Here is a 10,944-nt window from a genome sequence, read left to right as displayed (position 1 = left end):
TAACGACAAGCACCATCTTTTAATGTATTTTAGTATGACTCAGGCAAGGATCCGAACCACCGACCACCAGCCCTCCGGGCAGACGCTTTATCCACTAGACCATCTCTGAGTCCGGACTGGTACGAGCCGCCACAGCCGCATGTTCACTATATTAATTAACTAATGCTAAAACGTGACTAAAACACCGTTTGTAACCCTGAAGATCCGGATTAGACTTCAGCAACCCGTGCTCGTCAGAGGGGCGACTATGGTTGTCGTAAGAGGCGACTTACGGAATAGGGTGGTCAGGCTCGCTTACTTGGTTGATGCCTGTATCCCATTTGCGTGGATAGATGCTCATGATAACAGTCACTAGATTGCCTGATCCAGATTCGATTATTTACAGACCGCCATCATATAGCTAGAATATTGCTATTATAAACAAGTAAAACCCCATTTGACCATAGCCACCCTGATGTTAGACTAAAGACCTGCATCACGTCGGGCTCCCCCCATCCCCCTCCCAACCCACCCACCCCCTCCCTAGCTTGCACGCCGTGATGTGACTGAAATACTGTTCACAAACTCAGTCCGATTCATCAGAATTAAATTTTAATTTTCAGTTATCAAGAAGATCTATATGATCACGTGCGTGTCATGATATGCGTGCGTGGTGTGTGTGTGTGTGTGTGTGTGTGTGTGTGTGTGTGTGTGTGTGTGTGTGTGTGTGTGTGTGTGTGTGTGTGTGTGTGTGTGTGTGTGTGCGTGCGTGCGTGTGTGTGTGTGTATACACCAACAATGTAATTATGAAACAGTTGAAATCGAATCACCGTTTCCAACTTTCTCTTGATATCACACATCATGATATTATTAGAAGTGATAACTTTGACCCACTCGATTCTCCTACACCGGCGAAGTATCCACTTGTGACATGCAACAACACAGTCCCAGCCATCCTCTGTGATTAACCATTGTCCCTTTGCGGGGAACTGCCCACAGCAAGGTCTTGTAAGAAGCCATCTCACCTATAACACAGCTGATAAAATAGACACGCTGCGATATCACCGGCGGTAGCTGTAATTCCTAATGGCGACCAGTATGTTTTGAGTTGTCTTCGTACATTACCTAATTGCTGTGTGACATAGGCCACCGTCCGTTTACTGCCAGAACGTGTTTTATTGCAACTGGGGCAACCACGCCCCAGCCCCATGTCTCCCCAACTTTGGATGATCTTTGTAATAGATTTGAAATTGTCGAAGGCTACCGGAATTTACCGATATATATTTTTTTACTCCTTGCAATATTGGTAGATGAAAAATAATGATGTAAAAGGGGCTTATTTTAAATACGTATTGACAATAAACATTAATGTGTTGGTAATAAAAAAAAATGTTTGTTTTGAAGCAATGATGGAAACAAGCGCCCTTCTCAAGAATATTTTATAAATAACTAGCCAGGAAACACAATACGCGTATCACACTCGGAGAAGCCACAAGGATATGCCACCATTAAGACATACGGATATGTCTACACATTTCCAGGGAAATTTAGAATAAACTACACGACTGTCAACACGTAAAGTTATTGTTTCGTTTTGTAGGTGATAGTGGTCAGTCTCGCTGTAATACAGGCCATGACTATTTACTTCGCGGAAAACAGCTAATGCTGTGGCATTGCTGAAACCACCAATGTGGTAGGAAAGTCCTCACTTTCCTTGTAGTGTGTGTGTGTGTGTGTGTGTGTGTGTGTGTGTGTGTGTGTGTGTGTGTGTGTGTGTCATCACTATAAGTGGTGTCTCCACGCCACTGAGGGGTAAACGCCTATATGACACTTGTGACATTGGGAGCTCCTCCCACATTAAGCTAAGACGGCGTAATATAACTGAAATACAGTTCAATGAAGTGGCGACTATAGTCATAGGCGACTATGCTTGACGTAAGAGGCGACTAACGGGATCTGGTGGCCATGATCGCTGACTTGGTTGATGCATGTCATCGTATCCCAGTTGCGTGGATCGATGCTCATGATTTCAATCACTGAATTGTCTGGTCCAGACTCGATTATTAACAGACCGTCGTTATATACTTTGCTGGAATATTGCTGAGTGCGACTTTAAACAACAAACAAACAAACACAAACTCACTCACTGATACAACATAAATACAATATAGAAACTGCTAGGAAAGCATGACATGATGCCGGGTTACATAATGACAAGACGCAGAAGCTAAACAGAAGCAAAGCAGTAGCAAGGGAGAAGCAAGAGCAAGGCAGGCGCAATGCAGGCGCAATGCAGTAGCAAAACCCTAGCAAGTAGAGAAAGCAGATGCAAAGCAGGCGAAAAGCCAATGCAGAACATGCGCAAAAAAGAGAAAGCAGGTGCATTGCAGGTGCAAGGTACGCGCAAAGCAGGAGCAAAACATGCGCAAAAATGAGCAAGCAGACGCAGTGCAACAGCAAAGCAGGAGCAAGGCAGATGCAAAGCAGGTCGAAAGCAGATGCAAAGTGGGAGCAATGCAGTAGCAACCGTTGCGCAAAACACAGCAAGCAGGTGCATTGCAGGTGCAAGGTACGCGCAAAGCAGGAGCAAAGTACGCGCAAAGCAGTAGTAACACAGCATGCAGTACAAAGCAGACGCAAGGCAGGTGAAAAGCAGTAGCAAATCAGTTGCAACACAGAAGAAAATTAGAGCGCTCAAATTATAAGTAACACTGGCTTGCACTTGCCCTGCCAGCCTGAAGTACAGCGTAGGATGAAATACAGCTTCAACGTCGAACGCGTGTATACGGGAATATATGCATAATTGAAGCAAGGATGAGAGTGAAGCCAAATTTCCGTTAATATCAAAGACCATATACATGTATGGTCTCTTGTTAATATCAAGACAAAATCGCTTCAGTGTGTCCTTCTTGTTGTATTAGTGGCAGAATCTTTTATATAACACTTTGCAATTCCTGGAATGCCAATGGCGAGAAAATGACCCACACATGCGCAGTGAACATGAAACGCTGAACCGTCACATCTGAGATCACTCCGCCAGGCACGTAGGGACTATATTTCATCCGTCCTGTGACTGCCCCAAACCCACGCACTGTCTGGCGATATAATGGCATGCGTCCTCAGCAAGCAAATTACGTCGCTAATTAATCTGTGTTTATGTTACGGCTTTTGAACTCATCCCTTGCATTCCATATTGGAATCGCAGCAGGTGTTATCGTAAAGAGAGGTGCCATCATTTGCACGGGATTTGTTTGTAACATCACGGACTTGTATGGTTACATACAAACAAGCACAGTATAGATGTAACTGTATATAAGAACTCATCAACGATGCTGTTGATAACGACAGTGTTCAGCATTTGTAAGCGACGTGTGTTGTTGTTACAAAAGAGAAAAGCTTTTTTCAAATTTTAAATAATTGATTTTCTGCCCGCCATGTGTCATGTAACAGTATCATGTAAGCAACATTCCCAATTTAGATTAAATATTTTTATAAATATTTTAAGGACTTAAATGAAATCACTAAAATATATTTGTCAAATGAAAGGATATAAGGACATCTTGAAATATTCAGATTAATGTCCCCCTTTTCTTGAAACATAAAGTTTTTATTTTCATTTAAAGTTCATTTAAAAAATAAAACAACAAGATATTCATGTATTTTCTCTAAACCGACAAACCCCACTCATCCAATTATGAATTTTGGTCTCGGGAGACCAAGTCTTCGAAGGCAGCACAGTTGCCTCCCTTAGGCGTGATTGGGGGTTCGAGTCCCAGATTATGTTTCTAGCTTTTGCAGCACCATCTCTGTGCCCATGGGTTTCACCAATGTGGCACGCGTCTACGACATGCATCACCCCGGGCTGTCCTCCCATATCAAGCTGATACGCAGTGACATTATTGGAGTACTGTATAAAGCGGTGTTAAACCAAATTAACTCACTCACACAATTAGATCTGATGTTCTCGCTTGGTGACTTGGATAATAAATGGTTTGAATATCTCAACATGGGTACAATATGTGAAGCCTATCTCTTTACACAAGCACATCCAGTTATTTAGCACGGGAGTTTCAATGTGAAAACATCCGATGCTGATACCTTTTCACAAAATTCGATATCCATACAGTGACAAGCACAGGTTGAATGATTCAATGGGTTTGACAAGGCAGATCCTGTGATGAAGGGTACTGGGATTTTTGCAACATTGTCCTCAACGGACGAGGTTGATACTGATCACACAGATTTTGGAGTTTGGTAGTTACCATGATGTTGTTGTTTCTCTAGTTTTCGTTTTCAACAATAGAATTAAAGAAATGATTGAAGCAATTTAATATAAAAAACACACTTTCGTGTCATTATTGTTAGAAAGAGATATGGTTACTGGCGTTGTACTAGGTAGCTAACATTATATTCATCTTGCATTGATATATGGTAATACATTCGGAATTGATGTATGATGGTAAATATGCATGCAACATAGAAAACAAAGGGAAGATGCGATCTTACTCCAACTTTTCAATGAAAATGTCCATACAGCTGGAAAGTATTTTAGCCCTTCTAACTACACTAAGGGAAAAAAGAAACTATTCCTCTCAAATGATTTTATCATATGTTTGATTTTCAATTTAAGGTAGCGATATTATATCCCCAAAAATGAAATGTACTGGCACTTATATAATGAGTCAGCACTCCAAGAATTTCTAGATTGATTTACATTTTTAAAGATTATTTGATTTTTAAAGCTTTTAAATTTTTTTAAAAATCACGTAATACACATGTGCTGATATCTCAGAGATCTTATCCTTGAAAATCAATAAATTTGGGTGTTTTTTCGCACAAATTTCAAACATGGTAGAGGTCATTGTGATTACAAATTCAATTATTACCAATGTTTTCGTTGAACCAACTCTTTTTACACAGAATTACCCAGCCACAGATTACCTTTTACAAACTGTTGCAGGAATAAGAGATTGTTATATAAACATAACCAAATTAAACAACAGCTCTTTCAATTTTCAATTACTTAAAAAACAAACTCGGTATACTTGCGCCTCAGTATATATATCTCCATGCAATATAGAACATTTTCAAAATCGTATTTATTTTCCAGTGAAACATAACTTCCTTGTCATAAGATGCGACACACACACTCACACTTTAACTATAGATGAATAATTATTAAAAAGTCCTTTCCCTGTTATAGTCTAGTTTACGTCATATCGGCGACATAGAACTATCTACACGAAGCTAGAGCGTGAGTTGTCAGGCCAGATACATTATGCACTTACAAACTCATAACATATTTACATGGTTTTAACTTAGCTGTTTTATTTTAAGTCCTTTGTCTTGCTTCCGCTCAGCCACCATGGTAATGCAGCAGGAAGTGATTTGTCATACACGGTTTTGCGTAAAATACAAACAAGCCACCTTTAGTGTTGTATATATTGTACAAAATCATACAAGGTAAATGTGTACCTGTATTGAACAAACAGATCTCCTTTAGTGTTGTTCACACACACACACACACACACACACACACACACACACACACAAGTAGTTTGGGATAAGGGTCCAAGCACTCCAGGGTACATAAAGATACATTTCCTACACTAAATGATCATACCTTCTGGTTAAAGGGGTTCGATTTAAGTGATGAAATCTTAACTGTCTTTATGCGTACTTATTACCCGAGAACATATCCTATTTTCCTGAATAAATACATTTAATACAACAAATTCGTTCATACCTGTCAATCCTTTGCGATATTTTCTATAATACTGTACACGCAGATGTATTTAACAATATATGTTTAAAGTAACTAAACAAAACAGGAATTAAGGTATATAGATTTTAATCGCATATTTTTTAAAGCACTGTAAAATATTGAAGGAGGGTTCATCATTTACATTAACAACCCTTATATATTTGACATTGTCAAAACGTGTGTAGTCTTAAAATGCCCGTCAGACAGCATTAATATTCCTTTGTTTGCCTACACGCATCTAAAGCAAAATACGTCATAAAAAAATCACCACATTAAAAAGACGTTGCTCTTCCCCACTACGCCTATCACAGTTAATAGCTTCGAATACAATGTCTGATTTGTCGACGTGTCTTATTACTCGACACGTGAAGAATTCCATTGGCAGACTGGCGTTCAACTGGCACGCGTATCCTAACATTAACACCTCAATAAAACGCCATTCCATATGCCCCATACAGAGGAGACATCTCCAAAGGGTCCGCGTGATGAATTCAACATCGTCCCGCAACATTTAGAGTGGTTTAAAATACAGAAGCCTAGTTTGCACAGTAATATATGACTTAATGAACAAAGCCTGTTATCGGGACGTCTCCTAGATGGCGCTATTTGTAGACGTAATGGCGGGACGGAAGGGGAGGTAATTCTCGCATGCTTTTATGCATTGCATATGGGCGCAAATAGCTTTTCGTGGCCTAAGTTCACCTTCTATTGCACTGCTACACCTTAAGTTAGCCCAATATTGTTTGATGGTTATTTAGTCATACCTTTGGTATTTCATTGTTTTCAAACCTATTTTAAGCATCATACATATCATACAGTTAAAGCAAAATTGCGTTGGTTAGGCAAACTGTAACGAGTCTTTTATGTTTAAACAATTTACGAAAATTCAAAGAATGGCATCTGCATATGATTGGCTTAAATAATTTCTGATAGTTTAACTTAAAGAAAGGTTGACTTAGTGGTCACAATATGTGATGAATTAAAACATTTTGAGGCACCAACAAGCTGATCACATGTTCGTTATAATCAGTGCGTTGTTGAGAGTTACAGTATATACACATTTTTATAAAGTTATAAAGGATATAAGTAATAATTATCTAAAACAACTGGAAACTTTTTAACAACGATCTAAGAATTAAGTCCCTTTCAAAAGGCATTATATATTTTCAACTACGTGTATATATTTGGACTCTGTACACCTGTTTCGTGTAATGACATGTGGCTAACTGTTCCACCATGATGACTATATCTATACAGACTGACAGACAATTTATTCTTATTTTGTGGCCACGAGGCCAATAGTACAGTGACAGTTTTAAAAAAGGTATGCCTAGGGCGCCTGTTAACATCAGCAATTCTATACAGTTGTAGACAATTTGCATTTATCGTTTGACATTTTGTTTAAAAAAAGTGAGTCGTTAAATAATGTTTTGTATTTTGGGATTTTAGAAGATGTATAAATTTTTGTTGATTTAGGTTGCTGGTATAGAAATTAGGAATGTATTTATTTATTTCTACATTCAAATAATATATTGAGTTTATCTTCATGCAAGTTTAAACAATACTGGCACATAGCTATACAATCATCATTAAATTTTGATTCTCTAAACAGTTGAATATTTAAATTAAAGACACCAAACAGAAATCGTATGATAATGTGTTGATATGAACATAAACGTAATACACTGGCGTTTGACATATGTTACATCTTGATATTTACATAAAAGTAAACACAATTAGCCGCGCTCACCGGGTGACTACTGGTGTCTGATTGGATGATATAAGAGTAGGCGGGGCATGCGCTACATGAACGATGTCACTACATTCGTATCTTTGTCTGCAGTTGTTTTGTGGGCGTTATGATTAAATAAGCGATTCCTGAAGTTATTATGTTTGACTATTTATTTGCATTAATTGACTTCAAAATGTTTGCGTTTACGACACAGTGTGCGCACCGTTCCTGAATCAATGAACTAATTATTGAATGTTCATTTCAACGCTTGTGCGCTTTTGAATTGAGACAGCACTAAATGTATAGATGAAGCTGAGTTTTTCCAATATCCCAGAGGTGAGGTGAAATGGGGTTTAACGTCGCGTCCAAGATTACAGATATACAGCATATATACAACAAAAGACCGGGACTAAAAAATAAGTTCGTTATATCGGTCAGTTCGTTATAAGCGTGTTCGTTATAACTGTAGTTTACTCTATATCATTTCTCAGATAGCCCTGCCCCCAAACTGTTTAAGCTGCGGCTTCTGTGACCGCATTGAATATTTCGTAGAGTGCGTGAGCCTTGTTTCAACGCAACTTTGAACAGTATTCCAGGTATATTGCGACGTGTCAGGATATGGAGCTTACAAATCTAGAAACAGGGTGTACTGAGCTTCGAACTCAAGGTCATAGCTTGGTTGCTGTTGCTCCAAAGGGACGCAACTCTGCACAGCGAATTGTGGCGCCATTGATGACAGGTATCCCTTTTAAACCACCTGTATTGACAGCCACAGGCTGGGTTTTCCGGTCTTCTAACTGTAATGCTATTACATCCAGAGGGTAGCTGATCTGTTACAGTTATCATTCATCACAGAGCGGAGGGGATCCTGATGGTCGAGATGTTGGCTCGTTACGCCGAACACCCGGTGTAAAGTCTATTACTGATGTTCCCTGTTATGAAATGGCTACGCTCACTCACTCACTCACTCACTCACTCACTCACTGTGAAAGACGGTCCATTATAGATCCACACAAAATGAAAGACCAATGTAACTGTGGACGGGTTGGTGCTAATAGTTAAACTGGCTGACCGTGTGTCGTACGCCGACGCATAGATGATCATACTGTCGATCACTGGTTTGTCGGTTTTGCTGTAGTTGAAATACTGACGAATGCTGCATAAAAGAATGAAATCACTTACACATAATAATTTTAAGGTGATTGAACAACACATTCCGCTGTTTGTACGTTTATTTCTCTGTTTAGGAAACCGATGTATAAGAGCAGTAGCTTAAACACAACAACACAACACTACACATGTGTAACATACCACAACACAAAAACATTAGTTTTGCACAGTGAATTCGGAATATCTGCATTTAATTTAAATCAAAGCCAATCATGATGATAAAAATAGGTAATATAATCAGCTATATAATCAGCATAACAAAAAAAATATAAGACAGAAATGTTTTGTGTATGAACGATTTGATGGACTGTCATGTTAGTCCTAAAATATAGCAGCGAACATAGAACGCTATAAACATAAACAATACAACACAATACAAAACACAACATAACAAATATATCACAACAGCTGCAACATGTTGCATAGCAACACACAAGAAACACAATATGAACATGTACACAAAACAAAACAAAGAAAACACAATAAAACACAATAAACACGGAACACAACACGACAAAGATAAAACAATATAACACAATGAACAAAGATAGAGCAATAAATCACAATAAACACGGAACACAACACAACAAAGATAAAACAACATAACACAATAAACACGGAACACAACACGACAAAGATAAAACAACATAACACAATAAACACGGAACACAACACAACAAAGATAAGGCAATAAATCACAATAAACCTCGGAGCACAACAAAGATAAAACAATATAACGCAATGAACACGGAACACAACACAACAAAGTTAAAACAATTTAACACAATAAACATATCACAACATTCATGACATATAACTCAACACGAGAAACATGAAATATTACAACACAATAACAGGCATCCGAGAACACAAGAAGCATAACCTATGACATGACATTAACATAACATGGGTACAATGTGTGAAGCCCATTTCTGGTGTCCCCCGCCGCGATATTGCTGGAATATTGCTAAAAGCGGCGTAAAACCATACTCACTCACTCACTCATTAACATAACAACACACATAAAACACAACACAACACCAGTAAGACACATGAAAACACAACAAACACACAACACAAGGCATTAAATAAAGGAAAGGATATGTTCACCAAGTCTCGTTTCCCGTAGTAACAACTTGTAAACTTTAGAAAGGTGCCTCCCGACTCGCTCGACGGGCGTATTGGTTATCTGGAGATGCGGCTGAAATATGTCAGCGCAAATTACGCTTGAAAAGTGTCACTAATTACCTTACAAACGCGCAAAATTAAACAGCGCATTAAACATGCGCCGCCTGGCTATATCTGCAGATCTCCCACGCCGCTATCTTGTCTATCAAAGGGAATTATACGCCTCTTATGTTTTATGGCATTTTCGACAATTTCCTCGATAAAAGTAAACAGCCAATCAGATTTATGGTAGTCACGTGACACTGATGTATTGTACCAATGGGACACGGCACCACTATACTAGAGACTTCAAGTTCCTGGCAGACGTTTTAGGAACCTGTTATCAGGAGATCGGTGCCATTATCTCTTGATTCAAAGTAAACCAGAAGACAATGGATGAAGAAGAAATTCCCCTGGAGTGGTTTTGAAAAATATATTATGTTTAGATCGCTCATAGATGGATAGATGTGTATTTATACTATCATTTTCGGATAGAATAGAATTCAAACCTTCGAGGTGTTATTAACATATGCCGAGGTTTTACATTATCAAAATGTGATAGGATAATAACGAAAAAATCTAACACCGCCTATATAAAGTCTATTAAACAGTAAATATTGTAAATACAGAAATTTAACCTACACGTTTACATGTTATTCTCCGGTATCAAATTAAAGCTTAAATCAAATTTACTACCCCATATTATAAAGTTGGCTGGTACACCTTCTGGTATTGTCATCAAAGTCTATGGGGTCCTTCTATTGTTTTAATAACATTCGGGGCAGCTGTGGCACCGAGTTGACCGATTTACTGTCCGTCTGTATATTTGTTTGGGTTAACTTTCTCAAGTTAAGGAAGCAGTAAAATTGTTTATCTTGTTTACGACCTACAAAACACTGACCCTAGATAGGCCCCATGGGTCAGTTCAGCAGATTCAGTGGTCATGATGGCCTCGTCATAAAGCCCGGGGCCATGTGGGGTCCAACGAAATCTGTTGGTGGTCGAGGAGATGACTGGTTCAGATGGCAGCGTGCGCGTTGCGCACTATATGAAGTGAAGACAAGAGCCCAGTCGTTTCGGTCATGTTGGTCTTGGAGTAATTTTGGTGTTGTTGTTTTTAAGTTTTGAGTGA

This window comes from Haliotis cracherodii, unplaced genomic scaffold (assembly GCF_022045235.1).
Source record: "Haliotis cracherodii isolate W230 unplaced genomic scaffold, xgHalCrac1.p SCAF_4, whole genome shotgun sequence".
Taxonomy (NCBI): domain Eukaryota; kingdom Metazoa; phylum Mollusca; class Gastropoda; order Lepetellida; family Haliotidae; genus Haliotis; species Haliotis cracherodii.
The sequence above is the reverse complement of the archived record's forward strand: the minus strand, read 5'-3'. Positions refer to the sequence as shown.